The 12699-nt window shown below is 42.6% G+C and overlaps 1 protein-coding gene across 1 annotated transcript in view; it reads right to left on the bottom strand.

Moving 5' to 3' along the window:
* The window catches only part of CDH4 (cadherin 4), a 536732-nt gene that overhangs the window by 84988 nt on the left and 439045 nt on the right, over nt 1-12699 (bottom strand). The gene's annotated exons all lie outside the window — the stretch shown is intronic.

Genomic DNA, 12699 nt, shown 5'->3' with positions numbered 1-12699 from the left:
AACAAAAAATTATTTCTGAATTGTTATTACAATTATCTTTTTCTTTCTTTTCTTTCTTTTCCCCCTTAGCAGACTCTGTTAAAGTAATTAGATATTTTTATCTATAAAAATAAGTTATAATCACCCAAGATAGGCAGTTTCACTTTTGCATTCAATAATCTGATAGCTACTAAAATCTGAGGCTTGTCTCTTGGGAAACTTTAATGACTTTAAGTTTAATTCTTCTTTTAACCACAAAGAAGGTACAAGTGAAGGAATATAAAAGTCTTCTTCTCCCTAAATCTAAATGTTTCATCCTTCGGATTCCCCCTACCCTTCTCTATGTGGGCGACCTGTTTTTAAAAGAACATCTCTTGGTTTATTTAGAATAGTGGCCCCCAACCTTTGGGGCCCCAGGGACCGGTTCTGTAGACAGAGATTTTTCCGTGGACCGGAGGGGGCGTGGTTTCACATGCTGCCTGCATCCCATGGACGGGGATTCACTTGTTTGTGCGGCCCAGTTTCTGGCATGCTGCGGCCCGGTACTGGTCCATGGACTGGAGATTAGGGACCCCTGATTTAGAATCCAGGGTGAAAGACCTAAATTTATGTGTGAGAGATTGGGTGGAGCTGAGAAAGGATGGGAAATTAGGCATAAACAATCACAAGACACAAAGTGAGTTGGTGGATCATTTATCTCATATAGGTAATCGTCAACTTAACAATCATTCATTTAGCAACTGTTCAAAGTGGCACTGAAGAACATGACTTATGACCAGTCCTCACACTTAGAAGCAGCATCCCCATGGTCACATGATCAAAATTTGGGTGTCAGGGTTCCAAGGAACACCCCCAACGAAATAAAGCTCTGAGGCATGAGGTTCTTCAAAGTTCCAATTTATTAGAGATGTCATGTTCGCACAGCTGGGAAAACCCGAATCTGAAAGCTTCCAGGTTTTCCATACCCAGTTAACAGTTCACAGCCCTGCCCCACACCCACAAGTTCATCACATTGTCCAATCAACTCTTCACACTCAATTGGATACAATCTTCAGGCAGTCTCCATCAGACGCAGGCAAAAGTCCTTGAATACGAAATGTTGTTATGACTTACCTTCTACCGCTCCAACAACAACCCCTCCCAACTTCCCCAGCTAAAATATGTGGAAGTTAAGAAGCAAAAAATAAAATAGTCTTCCAAAACTGACACTGGGTGCTTGGCAAGCTCAGGTGTTTATGACAGGAGCAGCATTCTGGGTTCATGTGATCGCCATTTCCAACCTTCTCAATCGCCTTCCAACAAGCAAAGTCAATGGGGGAAGCTGGATTCTCTTAAGGACCAGGTGATCTACTTCACAATTGCAGTGATTTGCTTAACAATCATGGCAAAAAAGGTCACAAAGCCAGGTGTGACTTACATATCCACCACTTTACTTAGCAATGGAAATTCTGGTCCCAGTGATGGTCATAAGTCGCGAACTACCTGTGAACACCAACTCAGTCCAGGTGGAGAGAAATCTGAGAAGAAGCATTTCAAATCACCCCAAAAGACTCTGCCTAAACTGAATGACAGGGTTGGAAAGGAGTTTTGAGTTCTTCTAGTCTATCTGGTCAAGCAGAAAACCCTATGTCATTTCAGACAAAAGGCTGTACAGTTTCTTCTTAAAAAAATCTTCAGTGATGGAAGCACCCACAACTTCTGGAGGCAAGTTGTTCCACTGATTAATTGTTCCAACTGTCAGGAAGGTTGGTTCTTAGTTCTAGGTTGCTTCTCTCCTTGATTAGTTTCCATCCGTTGCTTCTTGTCCTGCCTTTAGGTGGTTTGGAGAATAGGTTGACCCAGTGATGAAATCCATTTTTTTTTACTATGGGTTTTGTGGGCGTGGCTTGGTGGGCGTGGCGTGGCTTGGTGGGCGTGGCAGGGGAAGGATACTGCAAAATCCCCATTCCCTCCCCACTCCAGGGGAAGGGATATTGCAAAATCTCCGTTCCCACCCCACTCTGGGGCCAGTCAGAGGTGATATTTGCCGGTTCTCCAAACTACTCAAAATTTCCCTACCGGTTCTCTGAACTACTCAAAATTTCTGCTACCAGTTCTCCAGAACTGTCAGAACCTGCTGGATTTCACCCCTGGGTTGACCCCCTCTTCTTAGTGGTAGCCCTTCAAATACTGTAAAGAAGGCTGTGATTGTTCTGCATGGCAGTTTTTGAGCACCACTTCAGTATTTAGATCTAAATAGTATTAAAGATACTGTTTCCTTGCTTCTACAGGAAAAGATACCAACAGATGAAGAAGGGATCGGGAAAGAGAAAGAAGAGACAGATTATTATATAATCTGGAATAAATAGTACAAATGGGTTGAGTCTAGAAATAAAGGAAAAAAAATAAAGGGGAGAAATTAGAATGTACAGAATGTATTAGAAATGTACAATATGTAAATAATAAATATATAAGAATCTAGAAAAGTAAAGCTTTTCTATTGTAAATAAAGAAAAGGGGATAAGAAAGTAAATAAAATAATAAATGTGATATGGAGGGGGGAAGTATAAAAGTGAAAGAAGACCACTAAGAAACACTGTTTAGAAATAGGAAATATTTATATTTTATATTTTATTTATTTTATTTATTTATTTAATCAAATTTTTATACCGCCCTTCTCCCGAAGGACACAGGGCGGTTTACAGCCAGATAAAAAGACACCAATATAAATACAGAATAAAATAATATTTAAAAAACTTATTCAGTTTGGCCCGAATTAAAATATCTTTAAAACGATAAAACCCACTAAAATTAAAGCCAAATAAAATCTAAAACCCTATGCCAGTCCTGCATGGATGAATAAATATGTCTTCAGCTCGCGGCGGAAGGTTCGAAGGTTAGGAAGTTGGTGAAATCCAGGGGGAAGTCCATATGTTGTGTGTTTGTCAGATTGTGTATCACATTAAAACAATATTTTTTTTTTAAAAAAATGCTGTTCCCTTGATTTTGTCCAGCTGCATGGGGCTTGATAGATCAGAAGGAAAGAAGTAACTGGTTTCAAGAGGTTCCAATCTTAAAGGTGCCCATAGATCACCTTTAAATCCAGAATGCTGGACAGCCTCACCCACCATTCTGCTGAGTCAAGCATGAGCAAGCTTTCTTAGCCTGGGACAGAGGGACCATAATATCCAGGAGAGTTGTTCTAATGCAGTCTTTCTCAAACTCAATTTTAAGATGTGTGGACTTCAACTCCCAAAATTCCTTACTTAACATGCTGATTGTTCGCCATTGTGTTCTTTAACTTCCTAGTCTAACTACAATCCTGGGGCTTCTAGGTGATCTTCTATCCAAGGACCAATCTAAATTAATTAGTCTTGCCTATTTCTAAAGCAGGGTATGTTGGCTTAGGTCATACGTTAAAATGTGTTGTTAAGGACCGTCAGCGCTGGAGGCCATCTTTTTCTTTGGATCTTCAGGGCTGCCACACTTAAGTGCCATGGGAAACTGGGAGGGGGGATTGCATGGAGTGCAAGGATATCTAGCCATAATAACATTCCTTTCTCTGAGAGCCAAGGACATTCGGCCTGCACCTGGAATGGCGTGACCGGGAGGCACCTCCAGTTGGGATGGTGTATTGATTGGACCATGTGATGGACATGTGAGTGCAGGGGAAGGGACTTGGGCTTACTTTTGGGTGGGAAAAACCTGGAAGCTTTCAGATTTGGGTTTCCCCAGATGTGCCAATATTGTTGTGTCTCGTCCAATCTCACCTCAGCCGGGGTCTTCTTATCTGCTTCCGAACACGGAAGAAGAAATACCTCCAGCCCCCAGCCCTGGCTCCATGCCCAGACAGGCTGAAGAAGAAGAAATACCTCCAGCCCCCAGCTCTGGCTCCATGCCCAGGCAAACGGAGCAACTAGACCCCTCCCCCTCCTCCACAGCATGTGAGCCTGAGGAAGGTTTATTACCAACAGCTGCCAACTGGAGTGACCCTCGCGTCAGAAGACTTGATAGGCGGAGGCAACAGAAGGAAGGGAGGGGCAGGCCTTAATGAGTGCTGAGTCATGGAGCCACACCCCATGGCCTATATAAAGGATCTGCTTTCTGGCAGTCTCTGAGTCAGGCAAAGTCTAAACATATCTTGCTGAAGTCACTTTCTGGTCTCCTGCCTGCCTTGAGGACTTTGCTAGGACTTTGGCAGAGCTGCAGAGGCACACCTGATTCGGATTTCCCTGACCCGGCCGTCAGCGGAGGAGTGGGACATAACAAATATGACATCTCTATTAAAACTTTGAGGGACTTTAAGGAACTTCCAGCCTTGGAGTCTTCTTGCGTTGGGGGTGTCACTTAGAACCCTGACAAAGGACCTTTGCAGAAGGGCACACAAATCTGAAACCAACACACCATTTTGCGGAGTCAAGCATGAGCAAGCTGTTTCAGCCTAAGACAGAGAGGGCCCCATCACCAGGAAGGTTGTTCCAATGCAACATTTCTCAGCCCTGTCAACTTGAAGATGTGTGCTCCCACAATTCCTTATCTAAACATGCTGAATGGGGAATTCTGGGAGCTGAAGTCCACTCATCTTCACGTTGGCAAGGTTGAGAAAACCTGCTCCAATGAAAAGCAGAGAAGGCTTTTGGTCAAGATCTTTTTTTAGTAGTTCAAATGACTTGAACTACTGAATGACTTCCTACTTCGGAACCAAAATTAAAAAAACCCCACACATTCCTGTTACTGTGCGCAACTTCCTGACCAAGGAGAGTTATTTTCTGTGAAGTATGGTCTGTGTCTCAGTCAATTAAGTCAAATCATGTAAGCTGTTCTGTCTTTGCAAACACCTATGTTTTATGTGCGTTGGCCAATGAGATTAATGCACACATAAAATGGAAATACGCAGTAGAGTTCAATAGGATGCAATCAGCTTACATTCAGATACGTCTATTTAACTGGGATGTAAATGAGGCTGCTAATTACTAGGTCCATGAAAAAGACAAATTTCTCTGCTTTCAGTCTTTTAAAATGTTATTAAAACACTCACCCATATGCCGATCGCAAATCTCGGAAAGCGTTTGACGAGCCAAAGCTAAGTTTTAGCATGTAACTTATCAACCCCCCTCCCCCAAATGGTAGTACAATTAGGGGATAGCTCTGGGTGTATATGTATATAGGTGGGTGTGGGTGTGCTTGAAGGCACACGTTACAAAGTAAGGCCACTCCTTATTAGACATTTGGAATGAGTATGAAGATAGCGGTGGGCTTACAGGCTGACAATCCCATTCAATTTTGACAGATGAGCTGGAATGAAACAAAGTCAAATTGTCCATGGGCACAACAGTCCCATGGAACAGTGACTATCACATGTTCTGTGTAGGCTCAAAATGAGATGTGCACCCAGGAGGTCAAACTCTATGGACTTCTTCCATGTGTCAATTCCAGTAGATAAATCATACAAATAGGGTTCAAGCGAATAGGGAGCTTGTCAGAAAGGGATGGATGTTAGTATTCCCCCCCCCTCACATTTTAATAAGGATGAGGGAATTTTAAAGACCTTATATTTCTCCTACCCTACTCACTGGCTGTAAACCACCTGTTGTGGTATGGATAGAGAGAGAATTCTTCACTGTTTAACTCCCGTGCAAGTAAATGATACCTTATGGAGAATCAGATTCATCTTTTGTTCAGTTTTTTGAAAAAAAGGGAGAGTAAATTGGAAGTGGAAGAGGAGGAGGAGATTTGGATCAGAAACTGCTTAATCTTTTTTGTTCCTCCTTCACTGACAAACTGGAGGATACCTTGAGGACAGCAATCAAGATGATAAGAAGCATGGAAGGAGAGGAGAGTTTGGAGACACACACACACACACACACCATACATACATACATACATACATACATACATACATACATACATATATCATACATACTGAGGAAGATGTTGTGGTCTACCAGCAGCCTGCAGAGCTGGCAGCGGAGTCAGACAGTGAGGAAGCTGGGGAGAACAATGGGTCAGTCTTGGATTCAGGGGAAGGTCCGGATGAGGGGTCTGCGTCTGAGGCAGAGATGGGGTCAGGGCTATCTGGGAGTGATGCACAGACTCCAGAGCAGACAGCAGAGAGGCAGAGGAACAGGAGGAGCATGTTCCTAGTACAAGCATGCGAAGAGCTGCCAGAAAGCAAGAGCAGCTAAAGCAAAAAGGATGACTTGGGGGTAAGGCCAGGAGATGATCAGCCCCTCCCATAAGGTTTAAAAGAGCAGCAAGGGCTCTTGGGTTCTTTGTAGGAAAGCAACGTTGATACAATTGTTTCTTGTCTCCTGTTTCTGAACCTCGTGGCGTTCTTGCCAAGAAAAGCCTTTGGCAGGGTGCCAAAGAGAACAAAGGTTTGTGATAAGACCAAAGGACTTTTTCTGAAGTACTTTGTTTCAGACTTAATTTGGACTAAATTGAGAATGAAGTAATTCTCAGCTGTTGTAATAAAATGTGTTTGTTTAGGACTGATTGTGTCTAGTAATAACTACCTGGGCCTACGTCACAACAGAAGAAAGACAGAAAGAAAGAAAAAAAGAAGAAAGAAACCATAGAAAGACATGGACGCTGTCTTCAAGCAGAGGTGTCCAACCTTTGTAACTGTAAGATTTGTGAGAATCTTACAGAATTCTGGGAGTTGAAGACCACAAATCTTACATTTGCCTAAGTTGGACACCTCTGATTTAAAGAGTGTGGTATAGAACAGGGGTCTCCAACCTTGGTCCCTTTAAGACTTGTGGACTTCAATTCCCAGAGTCCCTCAGCCAGCAAAGCTGGCTGAGGAACTCTGGGAGTTGAAGTCCACAAGTCTTAAAGAGACCAAGGTTGGAAACGCCTGGTATAGAAGATGTATGAGAAGGAAGGACTCACTGGAGAAGAGCCTGATGCTGGGAAAGATTGAGGGCAAAAGAAGAAGGGGACGACAGACAACGAGGTGGCTGGATGGAATCACTGAAGCAGTAGGCATGAGCTTAAATGGACTCCGGGGCATGGTAGAGGACAAGAAGGCCTGGAGGAATGTTGTCTATGGGGTCACGATGGGTCGGACACGACTTCACAACTAACAACAACAAATAGAGGATGTCCATGGGTGGTGATGAGGTTCAAAAGTCAAGATGGTGGCCACTCTGATTTTGTTAACTTCCCTTCGCAGGTGCCTCTGGATAAAACTGCATTTTTTTTATCTTAGCTTTCCCCCCCACTAATTAGGTTACTATTCTTCACACTTCACCATGAATAAAAAAAATATTTTAAAGCTCTAGGAACATTTGGAACATCTTTTTTCAGGACTCCAGACATGTTTTTTTTACTAGGTATTATTTATTTATTTTATTTATTTATTTATTTTGTCACAACATCATACAAAAAGATTATATAGTATATAAATATATATATATGAGTAAATATTAGGGGGTATAAGCATATATATATATATATATAGGAAGAAGAAAAGAAAAACAATAGGACAGGAACGGTAGGCACGTTTGTGCGCTTATGCACGCCCCTTATGGTCCTCTTAGGAATGGGGTGAGGTCAATAGTAGAAAGTTTTTGGTTAAAGCTTTTAGGATTATAGGAAGAGACCACAGAGTCAGGTAAAGTATTCCAAGCACTGATGATTCTGTTACAGAAGTCGTATTTTTTGCAATCTAGATTAAAGCGGTTGACATTAAGTTTAAATCTATTGGTTGCTCTTGTATTATTGCAATTAAAGCTGAAGTAGTCTTTAACAGGAATAATTATTATTCCTGTTAAATATAATAATAATTATAATAATTAAATTATTAGTTTAATTGCCTCATTCTGTAATGTTTCTCCAGATGGAAGGAACAGGAATGGGTGATTAAAAGATGCGGGACAACAATATGGGGGGAAAGTTGTGTAATGCGCTACTTTCAAGAGAGCGGAAATGTATTTTCTCTTGATGAAAGAGGTATGGGTGACAGTATTAAAAATAACAGAATAGCTTCTCATTGAACAGCTATGAAAGCTGAGATTATCTTCCTGCCAGAAATACATAAAACTAGTGGATATAGCTGCCAGTTTTTAAGGATAGCTGAACTAGAAAACAAGATAAGGTATTTGGAACTTCTCATATTAAGGAGTGCTGAAATTATAGGTGGGGGTGGGTAGGTGGGGAAGGTTTTCCTTTTATATTCCATAAATTTAAAAAAGAGAAAACATGGTGGTACATTTTATACATGATTTAATAGAAGATAACTACACATTAGTATGAATGTACGAACCTACCAAGGCTGTAGGCTGAGAAACATTGAATAAAATCTCAAAACTCCTAGCCAGTAGATTGAAAAGGAGTCGATAATAAAAGCTTTCAGGCCCTATGATGGAAAGATTTTAAATAACGTGAAACGTATTGCAACAGCATTTCCAAGATTTTATTCTAATCTTTATCTATCCAAACAAGCGGAAAAAAACTAAGATTGAGCTTTATTTAAAAAGTATTCAAATAGCCTTCGTGGCATGGAATTTAAAAGGGAAATCAATAGGCCAGTTACACTGGAAGAGATAGGAAAAACTGTTAAACTCTTAAATTAAATAAATTTCTGAGACCAGATGGATTTCCATCATTTTTTCTAAGATATTTTTGGAGCAAATAATTCAAACCCTGCAGTCTGTCATCTCAACAGTTATGACAAAAGCAAAGAAGTCTGAAAGACAAAGAATTAGCTAAAATAATTGCTTTGCTTAAATCTCCACAAATAACCAGAATTTCTAAGACCTAATTGCTGCATTATTAAACTAAGATTCTAATGTTTTCTACTTCTTAGTCGCCATGATGTAAAAAAGATGTGGAGACTCTGGAAAGAGTGCAGAGAAGAGCAACAAAGATGATGAGGAGACTAGAGGCTAAAACATATGAAGAACGGTTGCAGGAACTCGGTATGTCTAGTTTAATGAAGAGAAGGACTAGGGGTAACATGATAGCAGTGCTCCAATCTCTCAGGGGTTGCCACAAAGAAGAGGGAGTCGGGCTGTTCTCCAAAGCACCTGAGGGTAGAACAAGAAGCAATGGGTTGAAACTAATCAAGGAAAGAAGCAACTGAGAACTAAGGAGAAATTTCCTGACAGAACAATTAATCCGTGGAACGGCTTGCCTCCAGAATTTGTGGATGCTTCAACACTGCAAGTTTTAAAGAAAAGATTAGACAACCATTTGTCTGAAATGGTAGAGGGCTGTGATGGCAAACCTATGGCGCGTGTGCCCAAAGTGGCACATGGAGCCATGTCGCCTGGCATGTGCGGCGTTCCCCGTTCCTCTTCTGGGGTTTTTGATGCATATACACACATGATGATCAGCTAGTTTTTGTGCGTGCCGCAGTGTAGGAAACTGGAAGAGCTTGTCTTCCATTTTCTGCTGTGAGCGTGGACAAAGTCAGTGGTGGGTTTCGAATTTTTTTACTACCGGTTCTGTGGCCGTGGCTTGGTTTGCGTGGCAGAGGGAGGATACTGTAAAATCTCCATTCCCACCCCAATCCAGGGGAAGGATACTGCAAAATCCCCATTTCCTCCCGATCAGCTGGGACTTGGGAGGCAGAGAACAGATGGAGGTGGGGCCAGTCAGAATTTTTACTACCGGTTCTTCGAACTACTCAAAATTTCCGCTACCGGTTCTCCAGAACTGGTCAGAACCTGCTGAAAGCCACCCATGGACAAAATACTCCCTTTTTGGTACTTGGTGTTGTGCGCGTGCCGCTCCCTTTCCAGCACTCAGTGCCTAAAAGGTTCAGCATCACTGATATAGGGTTCCCTTCCTTGCCTAAGTAGGGGGTTGAACTAGAAGACGTCCAAGGTCCCTTCCTATTCTATTCTATTCTATTCTATTCTATTCTATTCTATTCTATTCTATTCTATTCTATTCTATTCTATTCTATTCTATTTCCACTCCTCCACTCCACTCCAACTCCATTCCATTCCATTCCATTCCAGTTCCAGTTCCAGTTCCAGTTCCAGTTCCTATTCCTATTCCTGCTCCATTTCATTCATTGTCTGGCACTTGGTAGTAATGCAATGTGCCCCCTGCAGCCTTTGAAGATTCCCCAAGTGCTCTCTCAAAACGTAGGGGAATTCATCTGATGCCTGAAGTGATCCAGTGGATCCTTTCTCCCGTTGTGAACGGTGGCACTGGTCAGCTCTAACGCAGAGAGTGATCTGACTAGGAGAAGGACAGATGTTCCTATTTCTACCAAATCACATCACATCTGGTCTGAGATAAAACCCCGCTCTAATGCCTGGCCTCCTCCACAAACGAGGCCCCCGATGACCATTAAATGTAGCAACACAATGTTTTACCCATCTTTAATGCTTAGCTGCTGAGTGATAATATGTCAGGGAGAACCTTAATGGGAACAGTACTCTCTACAAAGAGAGCCCCAGACCACAAACAATAATCCAATACAAATTGTTTGCATTACTCTTTCAGATCCATATATAATTGGAACTCGTGTACTTTTTGAAAAGAGCCCCAGAGCAGAAACTACAAACCAAAATGATTTCTTTTTTTTTCTTTTTTTTCTTTTTTTTGGTACTGTTGGTTTTTCCCCCCCAAACCTCTAATAATTGCCACTTGTGAATTGGTTTCCCATTACAAACATGTTGGGGTTCTCGATGATGAATTATATTCCTGCCAGGGGACTAGATTAATGATCAGACCCACTGTTTCGAAAGATAAGCACGTAGGATACTGTGCAAAATAGGATCAGGGAAAACAGCTTGGCATTTTCAGAAACATTTTTTTGAAATGGTTTCAAAGGACTTGCCTGCATCTGTCGTAGAGAGCGCAGCTGTTATGGGATAGTGCGAGTATCTTTGGAAGTTTGGCTACTCGTCCATGTAGTTCAAGATAGAACATACGACATTGAATAACAAAGTTAGAAGGGACTTTGGAGATCTTCTAATCCAGTGGTTCTCAACCTTTATAGTGCTGCGACCCCTTTAATACAATTCCCCACGATGTGGCAACCCCAACCATAAAATTATTTTCGTTTTGAATTTATCGCGGCTGAGGCCGTATTGGCTAGCGATCTGAACTGCTTGCGATTGCCTTGAGGACGGAGGCATTAAAGCGGAGAATCCTCCCCTATTAAGTTTATCACGCCTGAAGCCAGATGAGGCTAGCGATTGGGAGGGATTGCAGCTGGCTTGAGAGGGAGACATCAGAGCAAAGATTTCTCTCTTTTTTAATTCATCGCGCCTGAAGCCGAATTCGGCTAGCGATTTGAAGAGCCTGCAGCTGGCTTGTGGAGTCAACCATTGGAGCGCGATTCTTCGACTCGCAAGTATACTTCCCATATTTCCGATGGTCTTAGGCGACCCCTGGCAAATCGTCATTCGACCCCCAATGGGGTCCCGACCCACAGGTTGAGAACCACTGTTCTAATCCAATCCATTGCTCAAACGGGACTCCCTATACCCGTGATGGCGAACCTATGGCACGCGTGCCAGAGGGGACACGGAGAGCCCTCTCTGTGGGCACACGTGCTGTGGCCAGCTGCTGTTCTGGTTTCCGGTGCGCACATGTGCACCGGCCAGCTGGACTTTGCTGGAGTGCTTGAAAAGGGCCCGAAAAATGTTAAAAAACACGCTGTTTTTTGGGTCAAAAACAGCCTAAAAACAGCCTGCAAAACAGCCAAAAAGCAGGTTTTTCAGGCCATTTTTTGGCTGTTTTTGGCCCCAAAATGGCCCCAAAACCAGCAAAAAAATCAGGAATGTGTGCGCCAGCCAGCTGGTCTCTGGGTTTCCAGTGCTCTGACGTGCATCCACATGCATGCATACACATTCTGGTTTGGGCACTCGGTGCCAAAAAGGTTTGCCATCACTGCCCTATACCATTTTAGACACATGGCTGTCCGTTCTCTTTTTGAAACCCTCCAGTGATGGAACAGCCACAACTTCTGAAGGTAAGCTCTTGCCTCACAATCAGGAGGTTGTGAGTTCGATCCTAGGTAGAGGCAGATGTAGGGTCTCCTGCTTGGGCAGAGGGTTGGACTAGATGACCTGCAAGATCCCTTCCAACTCTGTTAATCTGTAATCTAACCATTAGGAATTTTCTCCTTAGTTCTAGGTTGCTTCTCTCCTCGGATAGTTTCCATCTCTTGTATCTCGCCTTGCCTTCTAATGCTTTGGGAAAATAGTTTGACCCCCCTCTTCTTTGTGGTGGCCCCGGAGATATTTGAACACTGCTATCATGTCACTTCTGATCCTTCTTTTCATTAGACTAGAAATACCCCATTCCCGTAATTATTCTTTGCATGTTTTATCCAGTAGTGGGTTGCTACCGGTTCGCCCCGGATCGGATGAACTGGTAGCGGCGGCTATGGAAGGCTCTGCCTACAAGCCCGGACGTCTCTCCGCATGCGCAGAAGCATTACACACGCACACCCACAAGCGAAGTGGTAGTGGCTGAAATTGAAATCCACTACTGGTTTTAGCCTTCGGCCCTCTAATCATTCTTGTTCTCTTTCTTTAGATGACCCACAGTGACTGGCAGCAAGTGGGTAAGAGAGGCTTGAATCATTTAACTGCAACACACCATACACAGCCTTTTAAATACAGGTAGTCCTCAATTTACACACATTTCTTTAATGGCTGTTTGAAGTGACAATGACACCGAAAAAAGCTTTCATGATTGATTTTCAAAGACTCGGGCCACTCTTTTTGAAGACAACAAAGTCCATATCTTAGACTAGGGGTCCTCAAC

The sequence above is a fragment of the Ahaetulla prasina genome, chromosome 3 (genome assembly GCF_028640845.1).
Source record: "Ahaetulla prasina isolate Xishuangbanna chromosome 3, ASM2864084v1, whole genome shotgun sequence".
NCBI classification, from domain to species: Eukaryota; Metazoa; Chordata; class Lepidosauria; order Squamata; family Colubridae; genus Ahaetulla; species Ahaetulla prasina.
This window is presented reverse-complemented; position numbering and strand designations above follow the sequence as displayed.